We start from the raw sequence: 21429 nt of genomic DNA on the forward strand, positions 1-21429 counted from the left end.
TAAATGTGAACCAAGTGAGCAGATTGGCAACCTCTAGGTAATCTGGCCATTGTTTTATCAAGGCAACATAGATAGCATAATGGCATAATGGGCATGAGATAATGGACTGGGTGAGGACGGCTAGGTATGCCTCTTTCGCTAACTGGCTAGTCTGCGGATCTTAGAGAAGGCATTCACCTCTATAAGTCTCAGGCTCTTTTACTTAATGACTCTGACAATTTTCAAAGGTAATTATCAGAGATACATACGGTAAAGAAATTTGAAAATGTAAACTTTGAAAGTATAAAGGTCTGTACAAATATAAGGATTTCCCCTTGAATTTTTCTATTCCTCCCTATTCCTCTTCAGGGTGGGTCATTACAGGTGGTGATCCTTTCTGCGTCCTTTTCCTTCTCCTTTAAATAAAATGTCATCTGTTTACTCTGTCATTTTAGGACTCAGTGGGCACTTTTTGAGAACACACGTAGCAATTGGTTTGTTTTACTTATTCTCTTTTAAAACTCTAAAATCATCCACAAAGCTGTTCCTTCCTTTTATCCCATAATGAATTTTTATTCATGTGCACACTGTGCTAATTACATTGTCATTCTGACCTTAGCTTAAATATCACCTCTTGTGATATCTACCACCCACCGGCCACTGCACCCCCAGGGATCACTTACCATCCTCCTTTATTTGCTTTATGGCACTTTTCATTACCTGAAATTACGTTCTTTGTTTATTTGCTTGTATGTTGCTTTAGTCAATAAGATTTTATTAGTTCATTATGTGACAGACTGTGTCATAGGAACTGGGGATAGGAACATAGGAACTGAACCAATGTGTGTGCCCTTAAGGAGACAGACAATAATAAATATTGATAATAATAATATCTATCTCTCTATATAAATGTCAGGGGGTAAAAAGTGCTATAAAGGAAAATAAAGCAAGCTGCAGGATTAGAGAGAGAAGGTTGTTACGCTGTTTTATATCAGATGTTCAGGGCGGGGCCCTCTGATTGTGTGTGTGTGTGACATGCTGTTGAGTCAGCTCTGACTCCTGGTCATCCTAGGAATGAGTGATGGCTGCAATGTCCTGACCTCAACAGTCCTGCTCAGCTCCTGTGGACTCACACCTACGGCTTCTTTTATGGAGTCAATCCATCTCATATTTGATCTTCCTCTTTTCCTGCTGCCTCCTGGTTTTCTCAGCATTGTTGTCTTTCCTAAGCATCCTGCTTTCTCATATTGTGCCCCAAGTAGGACCGCTTCAGTTGTGTCAGTTTGCCTCCAGTGATGTTTCAGGCTTAATTTGCTCTAGGACCCACTTGTTTGTCTTTCTGGCAGTCCATAGTATACATTGAGCTTTCCTCCAGCACCATATTTCAAATGAATGTTTTTGTTTTTGTTTTTTTGTTTTTCTTCCTATCAGCCTTCCTTACTGTCCAAATTTCTCATCCATACATACTAATTGGGAATGCAGTGGTAGGGATGATCTGAGCCTTGGTATCTAATGACACAAATTCTTTGTCCTTGGTGATCTTTCCTAATTCTTCTATTGCTGCCCTTACGAGTCCCAGCTTTCTCTTGATTTCTTGACTGATTAGGTGTTGTTTGTTTAAATACCAGAAGGCAGTAAAAGAGTGACATACCTAGGGAAAAAGTGTTCCAAGCAGAGACAACTGAAAGTGCAATGGCCATCGTTGGTATGTTCAAGATCAAGCTTGGAGCCATGGGTGGCTGGAGGACAGTGAGCCAGGCAAGAGTGATAGGGGAGGAGACTGCAGAGCAGAGGACAGCCCTGGGCCCTATCATGCAGGCTTTGGAATCTATTAAAATCTGACATTTTACCCGGAGTGAAATGGCGAATCTCTGAAAGGCTTTGGGCTGATGAAGGACGTTATCAGATTCAAGTCATTCTGGCAGCCTGTGATGAAGAAGATATTAGCTGGGAAGGCTGAAAGAAGGGGGCACCCATGGTACGCTGGGACTCGCTCCTATTTGCTCCCAGAACCCCGCTATGCACATCTCTTCCCAAACATGTGGTCATGTTGCCTGAGATTAGCCATCATGGGAATGTTTACACCATGGAAATCTACAAAAGCTGTACATCAGGGATTCTTTTTTTTTTAATTAAAGTTTATTGGGGTGATGATGTTTAGTCAAGTTACATAGTTTTAAAGTGTATAATTCTGTAATACATCATCTAAATTTCTTTTCTTTGTTTGTTGATTTCTCTCTCTTGTTCTTGCTCCTGCTCTCACTCTCTTTTTCTCTTTCTCTCTCCTTCCTTCCCTCTTTCCTCTCCCTCCTCATTCATACTTCTTCCTTCATCCTTCCTTTCTTTGTGTTCTTTTCTTATATGACTATAAATGTTTATTTATTCTTTATAAATACAGTTGTTGATAGACATTTACGAGCACATCTCTGAAGAGAACAGGAGGTTATTGCAACAGTCCACATGAGAGGTGATGGTGGCTTAGATTAGACTAGAGTGGTAATGAAGGAAGTGATAGGAAGTGGTCAGATTCTGGAAGGCCTCTTCAAAGGCAGCACTGGCAGGGTTTGCTGAATGACTGCGAAAATGCAAAACAATGCAACAAGGATGGCTTCAAGGTTTTTGACCTGAGTAATTGAAAGAATAGTTGTCGTTGATTGAGATGGAAATGGCTTCAGCAGGAACATTTTTGGAAGTAAGTGTTAAGAATCTGGTTTTTGAGATATAAAGATTGAGATTCCTGTTAGGTCTATCCAAATGGAGATATGTAGGTAGACAGTTGGATGTTTGAGTCTGAAACTCAGGAAAGAAGTCTGGATTACAGATATCAATTTGGGAATCATCTATATAGAGAACAGTATGCCCCTGTTCTTTGTAATTTAAGGGAGGGCTAATAAGATACCCGTTTTTCAAAGTTTTTATGCAGAGAAGAGAAGCAGTGTCAATGCATAGCTATTGCATCTTGTTGAGACTGCTGAATCAGTGTTATCTTGATACATTTTTATAATAAAATTTCAGCAACGAAGTAAAATTTGCCATGAATTGACTGAAGGACCACTTGCTCTTCCACCAATTAAATTTCATATTTATGCTTCTTGCTTCTTGGAACCAATCAGCTACAGCCATTACTTCTCAAAGTCTTGTCCCAAGACCCAGTATTGCCTGCGTCAAAATTAAATGGGTGTACTTTAAAATGTAGAATCTTGTACTCAAATATTAGACCTATTCAATCATATTAGTCCAGGGGCCCAGGAAGCTGCTTTGTAACAAATACTCATTATTAGTATGCACATGAAGATTTGGTCACTTCTATTATAGTGTGTAAATAGAAAATATAGTCTCTTTTTTAATCTTTTTTTAGACTCTCATTGCAAAATAAAATCAATGATTTTTATATCATTTAACCGACCTACTCATATTTCAGGTTGCTTAGATTAAAATAGAATTTACTTCAATGATAAAGATTTTAATCTTTAGTTAAGTAACTCAATAGCAAAACAAAAGCAAACTTAATTATCCCTTTTTTCCTTGCAAAAAAAAGTTAATTTTATAATAGACTGCAACTTTAAGATATACTGTTCAAACAGAAAAACTCAATTTCAATTGTAGATATTGAATAGCTGTGGTAATTTTAAAAGTTTGCGGAATATTTCTGATTCTCCCCTGTTCTGGGCACATGATAGAATTATATTGCATTTCCTAGTTTCCTTGTGATTTAAGTGGGGCCAGAAAAGTAGTTGAGGCCAATAAATATTGTACCTGAGGCCAGAACATTTAATTTCTAGTGTTCTTTCATAGTGTTCTTTCAACTTTCTCCTAATTTTCCCCACACTTGAGATGGAGGCTTCCTTGTTATGCTACTTACCTGACTTACTATGATTAGCAGAGCTCCTCTGCCAACCTTACTGGGCATTTAGTGAGGGTGAGAAATATATCTTTGTAATTTTAAGCCAGTAAGATGGGGTTGTTACTGCAGCACCATCTACTTTCTCTAGCAAAAATGTGTCACTTGAACCTGAATCTCCCATTCAACAGGCAGATGTTGTGAACTGACCGGAGCTAGTATGTACTTTCAGCAATCATCAGAGATCTGTGTCAACCTTTTAATTTTTGACAAGAAGTAATAGGTAGGGACTACATTTCTTCTCTTACAACTTTGCTACCAGATAGTTTTTAAGGGACAAATAAAAAAAAACATAAACAATCTCCCAAATAATTTACAGACCAATTTCTGTAAACATCCAAACTATTACTAATAATCAGTTACAAAATCCATCAAACAGCCCATTCGAATAATCTGGGGGTAGCCTCAATTTTGTGTCCTTTGTGGGATGCTGTCCAGGACCTTGTAGGGAAGGTTCACTGCAGAGCAACGGCATCACTATTCTGCTGGCAGCAGCAAGGAGCCACCTTCTACATTAAGGGGTGGGTAACAAATTAAATCAAATTCTAGATCTAGGGTGTCAAAGATGTTAGCCTTCTTGACCTTACACTGGGATTTTTATACTTTGTTCACATAATAGGGAGATGATTGCTCTGCATTTCTAGCCAATCACATGTCTTGATCACCACTTACCTCACTAGTGAAAAATTGGTACACTTCTTTGTAAATTACCAAGCCCCCACAGATAGTTGCACAGAGCCATATTTGGAAATTTGAAGCATTTGTCACAGTTGCCCCTGGAGTGCAAACTATCGATTAGGAAACTTCAAATCCTAACCAACCTAGAGAATGAATCCCTGACTGGAGGCCTCCAAATGTTGATTAATTTTTTCTAGATTGTAAATCAAGGTAATCTGATGTATTATACTTCGTACTACACCTACTGGAGCATTTTAAAGTAAGTTACAGGTGGTAACAGAATTAATTATGGATTTTTATTTTTTTCTCCTTATGTTCTACTAGGAGTACAAAAGACATAAAAGTGACGAGAAGCTTACATTACTTGATTTAACAAATACAGATGTATTATTACTTGATTTTTATTAATTTGCTTTAGAATTTGTTCTCAATATTTCTCTAGTTCACTTTAGTATTAAAAGATCAAGAATTATTTACAGTTATTTATACAAAAATATACCAGGGGCACCAAAAAAAATGCATACAAGTGAACACTTTGGTCACTGTTGCTCAAGTAGTAGTTTGTCTAATCAGATGTGTCTGGATGCTGATGGTAAGTAACCACTTTGAGCACCTCTTGTAATTGCAGAAGTCAAACGTGACTTGTATTCATTTTTTGTTATTGGTATATATCAAGTGTTGCGATTTTAATAGTTTTTTTCCTTTCTTAAAATGTGTATGCATTTTTTTGGTACCCTCTCTGTATAATTGTACTGTTCATATATAGTGTAGAGTTTGTTAAACAAACAAAATAGGCTATATAGTGTTAAAATGAACAACTTGAAACATTGGCTTATAAGTTTAGATTCTGCTGTCCTCTTTCTGCATATTCATGGTCTGGAAAGGAGACCAGCTTTCCTTAATGTTTTACTTTCCAAATATTTTGCCAACTATGAATGAACTAGGTCAACAGAGGAAAACATTCTTTCTACAGCCTTCATGAATATTCTGCTGTTTGAAAAACTGGACTAGCCCATTAATCATCTTGTTAATATTTGTAGATTCTCACAGAGTTGGAATATAACTTGTAAAACCTCATCAGTAAGCATACGTTTTCCAAAATCTTCACCTCATTTCAAATTCTTTTAGTTATTTTCATGGATAAATAATTTCTTGATGCCTGTGGCAGCAAATCAGATTGGTAAGGAAATTAATTGTAAATGCAGCATATAAAATGACATTTTAAAACATTTCTAAAAAAATAGGAAAAACGTTTTAAGTATTAAAAATTTAGACATTAGACATTTTATATTATATTTCTATATTAACATTTTTAAATAAAACTACATTTAAAAAGTAGGATTCCACTAATAATGACCCCTGTGATTCAAAAAAAAAAGATTTTTTTTAACAAAATAAAATTAGAGACATTAAATAAATTGGTGGTGTTTGTATGTTCACCCATATGGCAATCCTCTAAAATATTTATGGTATTTTGTAAACAACAACAACTATAACAATAAAAATAGCAAGAGAACATTTTAACTTCAAATTCGATTTATGTAAACTTAATTTTGGCTGGGCCTTTTCTAATACTTTTATTAATTTTGACTCCTGTGAATGTTTATTTTTGAAAGTTGTATATTTCCAAATTAGAAAGAATCCTTACAATACGTTGGATTGATTATTCCTAGCAACATACTTTATTGATGTTATGTATCTTATTACTGTGTACTAGTGTTTAGGAAATCCAAGAGGCAGACTATTTTTATTTTAGGGAAGGTGTTTCCAATGGACAGAATGTAAACTGAAGTATTCAAACTTTTTAGACATGCCATTTTAATAAGGATATTTTGGTTTTAAGATTTTTAGAATAAATGTAAAATAAACATTATATATTAATTCATAGGATTTTTTAAAATTTCAGCTCTATTGAGGTATAAATGACATATAAAATTATAAGCTATTTAAAGTGTATATCGTGGTGATATGATCTGTGTATGCATTGTGAAAGGATTCTCCCATCTAGTTAATTAGCACATCCATTACCTCATGTATTTATCGTGTGTGTGTGTGGGGGGGGTGGGGTGGTGAACGTTAAAAGTTCTTCTCTCAGCAGAGTTCATGGAAATTTGAAATGATGACCATACCTTGATATATATTTTTTTCTTTCAGGTTACTATTTATCATTAAAATGGCATTGTGAAGGGATGATGAAGAAATAACAGTAAGTCTTAATTATTTGAAAGATATTTTAATATTGTACTATAACATAGTATATATTATACCATATTTGGTGATTTTTTCTTCTAATTTTGTATAGTAATATAGGGCATAGAATGTGAGCAGAACTCTTAGCCCTCAAAGTACATTTTTATGTGAAGCCAAAATATTTTTAACTAAACTCTTCTAGTCAATTTTTGAATTTGGCAAGTTGCAGTACAGTCCTATTTTTGAGAAAAGTCAACAAAAGTATTTCCCTTCTAATTCAATGTCCTCTTTTCCCTGAAACAGTTTTTCCTTTTAGTGCAAATGCTTATGAACTCAGTGTTTCTACAGTAACAATAATAATTCTGTTTATTTGCTGTGATGAGCATAATTAATGTTTATGCTGGATTTAAATTTTTGTCAGTAAGATCTACTTATTAAACCAGTATGATAAGAACCCTTTCTTTCCTTATTCAGTTAGATGACTCCTGTTAGTAATCTACTTACATCTACTGTTTATATATTACTATTGCTCTTTCAAACTATGAATCTTTAATGTGTTTCATATTTACAATCTACTTTGATCAGCCATGTGCTTTCTTCTGAAATAGATATACGTTATTTGCAACAGACTGAAGGAAATATTTTGCCTTTTCTTATAATTCATTAGAATAATTTAAAATATCTGTTCTGCCTAAATTATTAACCAATACATTAACAAAGTGCTATTTTAATGCAACGGATTTACTTCCTCTCCTGACACTAAGATATTCATTTTTGTTGATAACATTTCTTACCCAAAGACAGCTGACACAAAAATATACTTAGGAAAGATAGGCTCAGAAATAAAACACAGGAAAACAATGTTAAATTAAACATGACTTGTGAATTTAAAGATCTACATATGTATATGCATGTGTGCACACACAACTACACACACACGTAGAGATTACATGGGTATATAATAACATATCATTATATATTTTAAAGATATGTAATTGTATATTGTATGGGTATGTAATAATATATAATACATTTAAACAAATTACATAAATATATGTAAGTAAATTATGTAAGTATATATGAATATTTAAAAATATATAATTATATAGATATATAATTGTAAAAATAATATGTTTTAAAACTCAAAGCAAACTTATATAAAGAGAAAGTTACTAACCCGTTCCCCCACTTGGTCTCTGTGGCCCCCCATGTGGCCAACGTCAAAGTGTGGTATGGGTCCCTGTACTTCCCTCTCGTGCGCTTCTCCAACCTCAGAAAGCACAACCTCAGATGCACATTTTTATGTCTCTTTTGTCAGAAAGGGATATTTTTGCTGTTGACATTTGTTTTCATAAACTACCAAGAGCATTGCTCTTCAGCTTGTTTTTTTATAGTTATCCTTTTAGGTTAATATAATATTCCATATGATACGCACTAACTTTTAGTAAAAGAAAATAAAAATGTGGCTGTTCAGTTTCCTCTTTCAATCATAGTTTTAATTTAGAAGGCACGATATTGCTGTGAATGGCAAATCTCAGTGATGTAGTGATAATTCAACTCCAAAAGCAGATAAAGCAGATAGCCAGATGAAAATGACTTAGAAACCTATGTTAGAGCAAGATATCAGGTTTTAAACAATAAGTTTTTATAGTGATCTACGTGTGATCTAGTCTTATCCATCTCCAACAATATCTGATCCCCAAAGCTGGATACACGCTGATTTGGAAGGATGTGTTATTGGTTGCAGGTTTCAGATAACACATTTGATGAAACAAAATCACATTGCAAAACCATGTGTTTCGGTAGAAAGGAATGCGTTAGGGGATAGATTGGCTATTTTTACTAACCTTCCATTGGTGGTTTAAAATATTCAGGATTCTCTTTAGATTGAGGTGAGTCATAATGAAGAGAACACAAATTAATGAAGCCATAGACTTATTTATACAGTTAAATATAATTCAAGAAAACAAACATATAAAAATCACATTTGAAAATAAATAAAATTACTTAATAACAAAATTATTAGTCATTTTGTTTAGAATGACAGGTCATCAGAAAGATATATATATATATATATATAATATATGTATATATTGTATATATACATATATTATATATATAATATAAAACACTACATTTATAATATAATATATTCATTATTTTATATATTACATGAATATGGACAATATTGACTATATTGAGGTTTCATGTATTATATATTTATATACAGTAGTTCCCCCTCATCTGAGGTTTCACTTTAGTCCATTTTCAGTTACCTGTGGCTAACCTTGGTCCAAAAATATTAAATGGAAAATTCCAGAAATAAACAAGTCATAAGTGTTAAATTGCACACAGTTCTGAGTAGCATGATGATACCTTTAGCCGTCCTACTCCATCTGTCAGGGATGTGAATCATCTCTTTGTCCAGTATCTCCACATTGCATATGGTAGCTGACCGTTAGTCACTTAGGAACTGTCTTGGTTATCAAATTGACTGCCTTGGCATTACGGTGCTTGTGTTTATTTTACTTAATAATGGCCCCAAAGAGCAAGAGGAGTGGTGCTGGCAATTTAAACATGACAAAGAGAATTGTGAAGTGCTTTATTTAAGTGAAAAGGTAAAAGTTCTGGACTTAATAAGGAAATTTTAAAAATCGTATGCTAAGGTTGCTAAGATGCACAGTAAGAATGAATCTTCTATCCATGAATTTTCCATGAAGAAGGGAAAAAAAATCATGTTAATCTTGCTATCATACCTGAATCTGCAAAAGTTATAACCACAGTGTGTGATAAGTGCTTAGCAAATATAGAAAAGGCATTAAATTTGTGCATGGAAGATGTGAACAGAAAACGTGTTCCGTTTGACAGCAGCCTGTTGCACCAGAAAGCATTGTGCCTATATAAAGTCTTCAAGCAAGGAATAGCCTGAAATGTGTGACACCAGGCCACTAGGTATGGACTGAAAATACAAAATTACTGGAGAGGCTGTGTCTGCCGATGAAGAAGCAGCTGCCACATTTCTGGCTGAATTGAAGAAGTTGACTAGGGTTTAGTACCGTCAGTGGTTTCAAGCATTCACTGGGGGTCTTGGAATGTACCCCCCATGGAAAAGAGGGGACTACTGTATGTTATACTGATATATTATACCTACCTACTGGTAGATGCATCTGACTTTTACCCCCTTATATTTGCATAGAAAAAAATATTTTTATTTTTATAAGATGTAAATCATAACACAACAGTATGACAAAGCTAGCTGGTGCTTTTAAGAAGCTTTCTAAAATAGCAAGTTTTTAAAAGTCCCTGTGTAAGGGTGTAGTGTGTGTGTGTGTGTGTGTGTGTGTGTGTGTGTGTGTGTGTTCAGCATTGAGCCTACATTTGCAGTTAACAGTGTAAATCAGGCAGTTTTAGCACAGCCAAAGTGTGAAGAGAAAATTGACAAGATGTTTCAATTCAATTTATCAATATTAATTCAGCACTTACTATGCACTAGGTTAAAGTAGTGAACATAAGCGTAGCTCTTAGATTCTTGTGGTACTGATGAGGGCCGCCATGGGGGACAGACGTTAAGCAAACAACCAAACTAATAAAAAATATTACACAGTTTTTGATAGTGTCAAATGTAAAGAAAAATAAAGATGTGTGGAAGGTGAAGGAGAGGGTATCTTCTATTTTAGGTTAGGGAAGGCTTTTCTGAGTTGGTGGCATCTAAAGAGAGACCTGAAAAAATGAAGGAGTATGCTTACCATGCAATTAGCAGGCAAAGAGCATCCCAGACAGGGAAGAGCCAGAGTCAAGTTCCCAAGGAGAAAGCACTGTTTCTGAAGTGCACTCCCTCTAAAGAGAGAGCTCATATTTGAGCAATACCAAAGCAGCCAATATGGTGGGTCAAGGCCATGTAAGTTCTTGCAGACCATGTTAAAAGTATTGTTTTTTTTTTTTCTAAGTCCAATGTGAAGCATCCATTGGATGCTTTTGATTAAGAGATGTGAAATGCTTTACATTTTTAAGAGTGTGCTTTGCTATGTGAAGAATGGCCTGAGAGAAAAGTGAAAAGTCAGTTAAGTGTTGATTGTAGCACTTTGCAAGAGTGGATTGGCATCCACTAGTTGCTTTTAAACAGAAGACTGTAATGTTTGATTTATAATTTATTTTATTGTCAGAACAAAATATAATAATATGTAAAAAATCTTTCAAACAATAATGGCATGCAGAAAGTTCTATGTAAATACTATTACCTTCATCCACTTAGTCGTCAACATCATCTTTAGTGTTATCAAAAGGCATGATAGGTGCCCTTCGGAAAAATGGTATTCCCCTCACATGTTTTTACAAATATGACCCTCTACTCCTTGCTAAAATCAAACTTAAAGGATTTGGGGATGTGCTATACAAAGAGAATTGTTTAAGAATAACATGCGTAACATCCAATGCTTTGCTCATTCTAAAGTTATGTTATAATTTTAAAAACCTAGTTTTTAAAAACAGCTAAAATAAACCTACTTGCATTATTTCTACTTACATTTTAAAAATTAAGTCCCAATCAGGCTTTCCCCCCTCATTTAGATGAAAATTTGGTTCCCAAACACAAATACATACATTTGTTTTAAGTTGACTTTCCTGAGCACCGTTAATCCTTAGATTTGACTGTCTTCTGTGTACTGTGGTTTTGTATATTTTTTTCAATACTCAGCCTAAATTGACATAGATGTTATACACATATGCACAACCATGCATAACATTACCTGTACTTTTTGAAAACCATGGCTTTGCACATAGAGAGGAGCATGTTATTGAAAACACATCTTTTGTCCCTTCTTCAAGTTATTGCTTCTTTAGTTTCCTGAGGACTGCTTTTTAACATAGGGTTTGCTTGGTGCACAAATCACTTTTGCACATTTTTTTGTAATTTGTTTTGTTTTTTGGACGGGCTGTTTTTGTTATTTTGTATGTTGGCAGAATGATGAATAGTGCTAATTTTAACTTGAGTTTCAAACACTGATTCACATTTTAAAATATATACCTCTGAAATAGTAACACAACAAACAAAAACAGATCATTACGCTGAATACAGAAATACTAGTACAGATAAAATGTTCCAGCTTTCTGATCCAGGTTTGGCAACCCAATATATATACTTTAGCAACTTAGGTATATTCACCTACCTGGTGTGTAAATAAACTGGATAATTTTAATATATTCCACATTTTATACACTAAATTAGAAGGAAAAAAGTGTAACATATATTTAAAATTACAAAAGATTGTTAGTAATACTCTGTAATATATAATGACTCCATACTTATTTGGCTTTTAGTAAACATTTCCAGTTTAATGAAAAATGAATTTTCATATCTAAGGGCAAATCCAAAATAGTCTAACACTGAAATTTAATTTGCTTTCAGCTAAATTAAAAATGATTAATATGTGTCATCATTTCATACATATATTATACATATAATGTATACATTTATATACACATATGTTTTATACATACATTTACACATATATGTACGTACATATATGTACGTACATATATGCATGTGTGTAGGTATAACTGAAAGTTAACACTGAACTCATTTTAGATTTTAAATATAAAACATGTTGCAAAAGTTAGTGTGACATATGTCAAAGATCTTCAAAATATATATCAATATTCACATAATATATTTTCATAAATATTTATGGAATTTTCTTGAAATTAAATTAGTGGTTTTTAGAAAGTTAATATGACACCATCCAAACAGAATTGCGCTCTCAGACATAAAAACCTAAGGTCAAGCTTATTTGCCATAGGCCTAGCACCAAAGTGCTTTTGAAGGATACCACCATAGAAAGCTCTTTGTGTGGCCTTTCGTCCTGCCACCAAGTGAATGTACATAGCTCAGCTGATCTCCAGAAGCCATTACATTGTGTGAGTAGAGACGAGGCTTCTGCTTTCTTTGCTAATAGTATAAGTTTTCACAGTTCAATCCCGAGATATGGCCGTAGAAGAGAGTATGGCATCAGTACTCAATCGGGGGTAGGGAGGGGAAGGCAGGCAGAATGGGGAGTAGGAGAGAAATGCAGACAGAAGGAAGGCCAAGGCTCGGTGAGTCCCAGCTGGGAGAGAAGAATCAGCCTCTGTGCTAGAGAGCACCATTCTGAGCACCCATGATGTGTTGTGTGTCAATCCAATGTAGAAATATAAATATTTTTCCTACGACATAGTACCGAAATGCAAACCAACTTCAGCATTTTGGATAAACAAAGATAACATATTTTAAAGAACATAAGAAAGCCTGCCTTTGTTAGACTAATCGAGAGACCCCAGGTTGGTCTTCAAGTTGGCCCATTCCTCACAGATTTTCTAGGGTAAATTTGACAAGTTTTGGTTTTCACTATGTGTGGTTGCTTAAAATCTAACAATTTTCCAGTAGCTGCAGCTTCTCTGTGCCAGGAAGCAGTCTAGAGCAGTGCTATCCAAAGGGCAGTCCATTGGACAGGCTCTTCTGAAAACTAATACCAATCAGAAAACAAAACGTATGAAAACTGAGAGTAAACATTTAGAAAACTTTATAGAAATTTGACAGTTATTTTGTTTCTGTTGACTCAAATAATAAAATACGGATATTTTAATATTCTCTAATTTGATTTTCCTAGTTATTCATTTTTATTGTCAATGACTATTTGGGCAAAGCCAAAGTCTGGCTCCGTAGCATAATTAGTTCTAGAGGCACTAGGCTAACACTTCCAGTTTTAACATAGACGAGTCTGATCAATAATAAAATGTATTTCTACTCTCTTTGAAATATCAAGACTACAATTTAGTTGCATATATCCCAAAGGAACTTTTATTTTGATTAATACACTTCTTCCTTTCTTTAAGATGATTGTTAAATATTTATGTGAAAACATTCTGAATGCAAAAAGTCATATTTAAATACTAAATAAAATGTTAATAGAACAGCATTAATAAAATACTATCACTTTACTATAAATCTGTTTTCACTGTTATTGTTTAAATATGGTATTTGTATGCAGTGCCCTTTAAATATTTATTAGTACAGAACTTAATAAAATATGAATTTGTAACCCTTGATTTCTCAGGAAAATCTTGAATTTCTGCATTTAGAAATCATAAACATAATATTTGATAGAAAAAAATAGAAAAATCACCATTAAAACTTGGACTAATGGAATGATTTATTGACAGTTATAATACAAAGTATCTTACATTAGCAACCACCTATAGTTTCAAACTCTTACCAATGAAAATTATTCATAATTGCTGATTCTTAGACCTAGGGGTAAGAGATAGGCAAACAGGACTGCTTTAATCTTGGAAAGCAAACAAAATGGAATTTAAACGCAGACATCAAGAGAGAAAAGTGTTCTTTAATTTGTCACCAAATCATTGCTCCCTATATTAAAACAAGCAATTCACAAACCTTCACGCACAGTCATTGTTTGCTGTGCCTGTGGCAAACGGGCAGTTGCTTTATAAATGTACTATTAAATTGCCATTACTGCCATCTAGTGGAAAGAAATAATCCCTAAAACCCAAAAGTTCTAGGAGGAATGGGAAAAACCAAAGTGTGTATTGTAAGTAAAACAGCATACCAGAAGACACAATCTCATGGATATTGAAACATAATAGACATCTATTCACTTAATAAGTTAAAGAGATGTGTGGGAAGAAGAAGAATGGGAGAGGATGCATGCATCTGTAAGATTCATTTTGTAGAGAGCCAATATTCCATATCAAATGTTATTGTTCACTGAACACAGGTTACCTGAACCATGGCATTTTTATTGTACAATTTTTTTCTCTTTACCTATTGGTATCTAATTCGTTTTCACATATGCTCATTAAATTTTAACAATCAAGACAGCACAATTAATTCTTCTCAAACTCTAAGGTACCTAGGAATCACCTAGGAATCTTGTTACAAGGCAAATTCAGCCTCCTTTCTCAAAGCCAGAGATTTTACATTTTTAACAGTCCTCAGGTGATGCCCATGTCGCTCTTTATGATCAGGTCCTACGTTGAGTAATGATAGCCTTTGAGTCGGTTATCAAAGGGAAGAAGTTCAAAAATGAAGCGAAACCCCCATACATACACCTCACTGTATGTTATCTTGTTATAACGCATAGCAGTTCATTCAATGGCCGGTAGAGTCAAATTGCCAAATCCATTACTTGGCTTTGTTGCTTACTATGCATGTAACCTTGGACAACCTACTTAACATGTCTATGACTCAGTTTCATCATCTGTAAACTAAACTAACAATCATACCAGCATCCCATCATTCTTAAAGAATAAATAAGACTTTTTTAAAAAAGAATTCATAATGAACCATATGAAATTGCCCTTTTGTATAGACTAAAACCAAGCACCCTGAATTTTATATAGTTAAAATTAAATGTGTAAATTAAGTAGCATATCATCTAGCACCTAGTGGCCAATAAATGTTAGTATCACCAACAAGTATCACAGAGCAAATGCATGGACGCATACAAATATACTCGCACCCTAGAAAGTTTCATTCAATGAAAAGACAATTTTGAAATCCCCATAGAAGAAGCCTGAGGTAAATCTGTGGAACGTGATGCCTTGAGGTTTCATTGAAGGATAAAATAAATAAGAAATTTGTGAATTGTTTTATAAAGAAATCCATTATCACTTCTCGGCCTTTTGGCTAAGATCAAGTGTGAAGAAATCCATTAAATATGACAAACAGAAAGCATTTGACCAGGTAAAGAAATATTGGGATTATTTCATTTTGCCTTTTTGTATTATCTGGAACCAAGCCTAGAGTGGAAGGGTAAATATATTCAGTTTTTAAAGCAGATTTAGGTTCACAGAAAAATTGAGAGGAACGTACAGAGATTTCCCATATACCCCCTGACACATGCATAGACTCCCCTACTATCAGCATCCCCCCAAGCGGTACATTTGTTACAATGGATGAACATACATTGACACGTCATTATCGCCAAAATCCCATTGTTCACATTATGATTTACTCTTATTTTTATTTTTTCAATTACAGTTGACATTCAACATTATTTATATTAGTTTCAGGTGTACATGATAGTGGTTAGACATTTATATAATTTACAAAGTGATCCCTTCAATAAATCTAGTACCCACCTGCACCATACATAGTTATTACAATATTATTCACTATTCCCTATGCTGTACTTTGCATACCCGTGGCTATTTTGTAACTACTGATTTGCACCATAGGATTTGCTCTTAGTGTAGTATACTCTATGGGTTTAAACAAATGTATAATGAATGACATGTACCCACTATTATAGTATCATACAGGATAGTTTCAGTGACCTAAAAATCTTCTTTGTTCTGCCTGTGTATTCCTCCCTGTCTCTTAACTCCTGGAAATTATTGATCTTTTCACTATCTTCATAGGTTTGCCTTTTCCAGAATGTCATATAGTTGGAGTCATACAGTTATAGAGCCTTTTCTGACTGGGTTCTTTCACGCAGTAATATACATTTAAGTTTCTTCCATGTCTTTGTAAGACTTGATAGCTTATTTTGTTTTAGTGCTGAATAATATTCCATTGTCTGGATGTACCACATTTTATTAGGTTAATATATAGCTGGGTAATGTATTTTTATACAGCACCAAATTTATATCTTGCAGTAGCATATATAAAGTGTGAGGATATAAGAGGGCGAAGATTCTCGATGAATTTAATAATGATAAGTCTTTTGTGGGGAAAATAAGCCATTAAACTATCTATTGTTTTCTAAAATATCAGAGCAAATCATATTTTATGTATTTCGATTCTGTCATATCTTTCTTATGCTATGAATATTTTACATGATTTAATAAGCTCTGTTACATTCTTTAGTTCTATACAGAATTGTAAAAATGTGATAAATTATTCATAGAGTTTTGCTTCACATATAAGAAGATTATAGCATTGTTATTGGATGAAAGGAAATAACTTTCACACATTTGGATGAAAAACAGTCTGGTTTCTTTTAAGCAAAGTTAGTGCCTTTGCTTATATGAGTATGTATTTCCTAATTTGACCCTCAGGTTTTAAGCTTTGCCTAAAGTGCACTTATTTTTGCTTTTATAAAGTATTGTTGGTGAACTTCAGAAAAGCATGTAAGGAATTACAAAAATCTAAAATTTTAAATTATAGGTTAGAGTTAGGATAACATATTATTAACTTAAATTGACGTTAACGGTTATTTATACATGCTACTGAGTGTGCAATAACATATTTTAATTCTCTTTCTAAAAATTCCTTCTTTTTCTAAAATTTGAGGATTCGTAATCCTTTCAACCTTTTTTCCCTTTTCTAAAAAATTTATATTAAATTTATTGTATTGGGGTGATACTGGTTAGCAAAATTATATAAGTTTCAAGTGTACAATTCTATAATCCATCATTTATATATTGCTTTGTGCGTTCACCACCCAGAGTCAATTCTCCTTTTATACTATATACTTGACCTTTTAATGTATAGAAAAGATAAGTGATAAGCCAGTTTTATAACAAAAGTAATTTTTATTGCCATACAGTTTAAGACTAATGTTCTAAATTGTAAGGATAATGGCAAAAGAATATAAACCAGTGTAATCTATTCAGCAGAGGCAGCTTAATGCGGTTAATTATTAAACTATGTTTATTGGATAATGAAATTCAAGCTGATATTATATAAGGAGATCAAGGAATTAGTGAATTCGATTCACCAAAGATGCAATACCAATGTTCTGTTACAGCAAAAAATGCCAACATTCCGGATACATACACAAAAAATATTGAAAGCAGGAACTTGAACAGGTATTTGTTTACCTGTGTGTTCATAGCAGCATTATTCATAATAGCTAAAAGGTGGAAGTAACCCAAATGTTCGTCAGTGCATGAAAGGGAAAGTAAAATGAGGTATATAGATACACTGGAATACTATTTAGCTTTAGAAAGATGTGAAATTCTAATATATACCATAGCATGGATGATTCTTGAAGACATTATGCTAATTGAAATAAGCCAGACAAAAAGGAGAGATATTGTATGATTCCAATTATATGAGGCACATAGAATAGTCAAATACCTAATGACAGAAAGAACAATAATGGTTATGAGTGGCTGAAGGAAGGGGAAAATAGGGGGTTATTGTTTAATGGATGTAGAATTTCATTTAGCGATGATGAGAAAGTTCTGTAGATATTAGTGGTTATGGTTGCACAACAATGTAAATGTGTTTCCTGTCACTCAACTGTATACTTAAAATGGTTAAAATGACAAGTTCTATGATATTAGGCATATTTTAGCACAATAAAAAAATTTTAAGAAATGAACAAAGTGCCAGACGTACAGCATAATTTTTTCAACCATGCCATAACACACACAACTACATTTTAGTGGGAATTTGTGCAATTTAAGAAATTTAAACAAAAAGGAAAGTGATTTAGTAAAGGTACTGTTAGTTTTATCTACAAAGTTCAATGTGCTTCAGTCTGATATGATAAAGAAAAAAATGAATATAATCACAAAAAATAAAACGTGTGGAAAGTAAAGCAAGAAAACATCTTTGTGCAGACCCTCAAGCAATGTTAAATTGCACTCGGTGTCTTCGTTTATAAAACTCGTTATTGTGGGAATCACAGGAGGATTAAAGACACCTACACCATCTCAGACAGGTAGTAAATTCTAAACAATGGGTGGTTATTATTGTTTATTCTGCTGTGGTGGTGGTTGTTGTTTGACGTTTCCAAATGTAGAGATATAAATTTGATAAAAATAATAAGATGTTAACTAAACACTGTACTATATATGGAGCATGGAGTCATAAAAATGTTTCAGGACCAAAATTACAAATATGTTAGTATAGATTAAACACAAATGTAAATGCTAGAGGGCCACTGCTCCCTTTTGCCCCCATTGTAGGATCAGAGAAATAGAATTAATAATAATATCACAAAATATTCTACATTGGTCTTTTCAGCTTACTAAGCACTTTCATATAGGACTTCATCTTCACATCAACCCCTCCAATATTCCTACGACAAATGTTATTTTAAAAATTCTCCAACTAATGTACAGATTGTGACTGGAAAAGTGACAGTTAGTAAGTGACACAGTGAAAACTGAACATCCGGTCTTCTAACTTCAAGTCCAGCCTTTTCCTTCACGCCCCGTTGCATATCATACAGTAGGTATGGACCAAGTACTGAAAATCTTGTGTTTTCATCATATTAAATTGTTAGTCCATGAGTTTATTCAAGAACAAGATGATGACAAAGAATACATTAATCCACAACTTACAGTTTCTTTGGACAGGAATTCTTGGACATAGGTGCTCAAATGAATTGAAAGTCAGACTTCTCTTTAGCAGCCTCACTTTTGACAATCCCAAGGGGCAGCTGCTCTAAATTTCTGCAGAAATTTGGATAGAATGAGTCTTATTCCTAAATCTTAAACAGCATCAGTGAAAAAGCTGGTAGCAAGAGTTGAATTGCAGAATTCTTCTAGTGCTACAAGGAGAGATATAATTGTTAACACAATTTTGAGTAGCTCCTTTTTAAATTTTTTCAATGCATATATATTTTTTTCCCTTATACCAATTGGTTTATGCAGTACATTCATTGCCTGCCTTCCTGTTCGAGATTGTCTAAACTTAAGTATATTTTCTTGTTTTATTTACCAAGGGTTTAATTTATGAAGGCACAGGCAGATTTTTATGCTCATGGCTCCTTCTAAGATTATTCATGTTTGGTCAGTGCTCTGGGCTAGAACTCCAATTATCAGCAACTTCACTTTAGAAAACAGACTGCTTTGTTATTTTGTGTGGGAACATTGTATAACTCGGTTGCTGTGTTAACATAATATGCTAGTGAGCAATGGTTTAAAGACCGCAGTTATTGTATAAAAGTGTATTATATTTTGTTTTCATACTGTTTTATGGGTTAGAATTTATTCGATATTGGTGTATAGAGGGCATGTCATTTTTTGTTTTTGTTACATGCCACTTCAAAGTTCATTATTTTTCCAAAAGAAATGGCAACTTTGTTCTTTAAAAAAATCTATCTATGTAAGACCCAAATGAAGTGACTTGCTTTTAGAGTACTCTATTTTCTGGACGTATGATGTAAAAAGCTTGCATATGTGTAGCAAAACTTGTGTTAGATAACAACTCCAGGGACCAATAAAACTTGGCTGCCTAAGAAGGACACATCATTAACTATAGATTGAACAAAAATCATCCTTGAAATGTTAGAATACATTTAAAGCAGCCATATAAATCATCAACGATCTGTGTAGCTGATGCCAGAAACAAAACAAAACAAAAAAAGCATAAAAGACTAGCTTGAAAATCGACTTTAAATAAGATCCTGAGGAATAAAACATACAAGCAAAATTTAGTTCTTTAGATTACTGATGTAAAATACTGCTAATTTGCCAATTATATAGCACTGGGACAATATCAAGGGTTAATGCAAGTTTTGTTTGCTCAATAGATTTTTAAATAATATATTTGTTGAATAAACAGTGTTTATTGTAAAAAATGAATGGTGCAAATAAATAATAAATTATTCATAATCCCTATTTTGAATATAAACTGCATGCTTTAGCATATAACCTTTCATACATTTTCTATGCACATATATATGTATATATACATTTTTTTACATACATCAATTGATCCATATTGTTTGCATTCTTTTATAGTTAACATTTTAAACATATATTTTAACATATTACAACGTTTCATGTTGTAATAGTTTTGGGGAATTTTTAATATTATTTTTTAATAAAAAAGCAGTGTACTTCACATGTAAGAGTTTAGCTCCTCCCTGTTTATTTTCATAAATTTTCTGTTTAAAGAATAGGCTACAACATTCCAACTTCCTGTTGTTTCCTGCTAACTCTACACAAGCTCCTAGTGTTCAGTCGAGGTGGCTGTAACCCTTGAGCACGGCATCTGTGTTTAAGCCATGGGACCTTGAGCACATTTTAAAACCAATATGGACAGATGAGATTGGGCTTGCTGGGGAGCTGAGATCAAGTTAAGTTATAGAATGTGGAATACAGGAATACACCTGCAGGGGCTAGGAAATACCTCATCGTAAGGAGGATGAGTACGGCAAAGGTAGCAAAAACTGGAGAAGCATGAAATGTCAGAGTGAACGGTGTATCTATAAACTAAAGACCAGGATATGGGTCATCATAATAAATTTTAGAAGTCCTTGATGTATATTAATTCTACTAATATTTACTGAGTATGGGATCGTTTTATATACCATCCCTAGCTTCAAACAGCTTATAATCTACAGCTTATAATAAACCGTGATTGTCAAGTGATGTAGTACAAGGCAGTTTATAAACCATGTGGTCCAATAGTTATGTGCTACAGGAATTCATATAACGGAAAAGTTAATTCTGACTTTGGTGATCTAGAAATTCATGATAATAATAGCAGCTGATATTTATAAGTATTTTATAGACTTCATCTAATTTTATCCTCACAAAAACACTATGAGATAAGTTGTTATTATCAGGAAGACAGTGAATATGGTGGTTACAGTCTCGGAGCCAGAATGTCTGGGATTGAACCCAGCCACTTACTCTTGTGGCTTTTGCCAATTTATTTAACTCTGTGTTTCAGTTTGCTCATCTATAGAAAAGAAACAATTATAGTTTCTGTCTCATCAAGT

General features: G+C 33.6%; 1 long non-coding RNA gene across 1 annotated transcript in view; it reads left to right on the forward strand.

Annotated features, from left to right (window-relative positions):
* The window catches only part of LOC117013245 (uncharacterized), a 508384-nt gene that overhangs the window by 107840 nt on the left and 379115 nt on the right, over positions 1 to 21429 (forward strand). The window contains exon 3 of the long non-coding RNA XR_004421294.1: positions 6713 to 6764. This is a non-coding gene — a long non-coding RNA (uncharacterized LOC117013245). The remainder of the gene's footprint in view (positions 1 to 6712; positions 6765 to 21429) is intronic.

This window comes from Rhinolophus ferrumequinum, chromosome 2, assembly GCF_004115265.2.
Source record: "Rhinolophus ferrumequinum isolate MPI-CBG mRhiFer1 chromosome 2, mRhiFer1_v1.p, whole genome shotgun sequence".
Lineage (NCBI taxonomy): Eukaryota > Metazoa > Chordata > Mammalia > Chiroptera > Rhinolophidae > Rhinolophus > Rhinolophus ferrumequinum.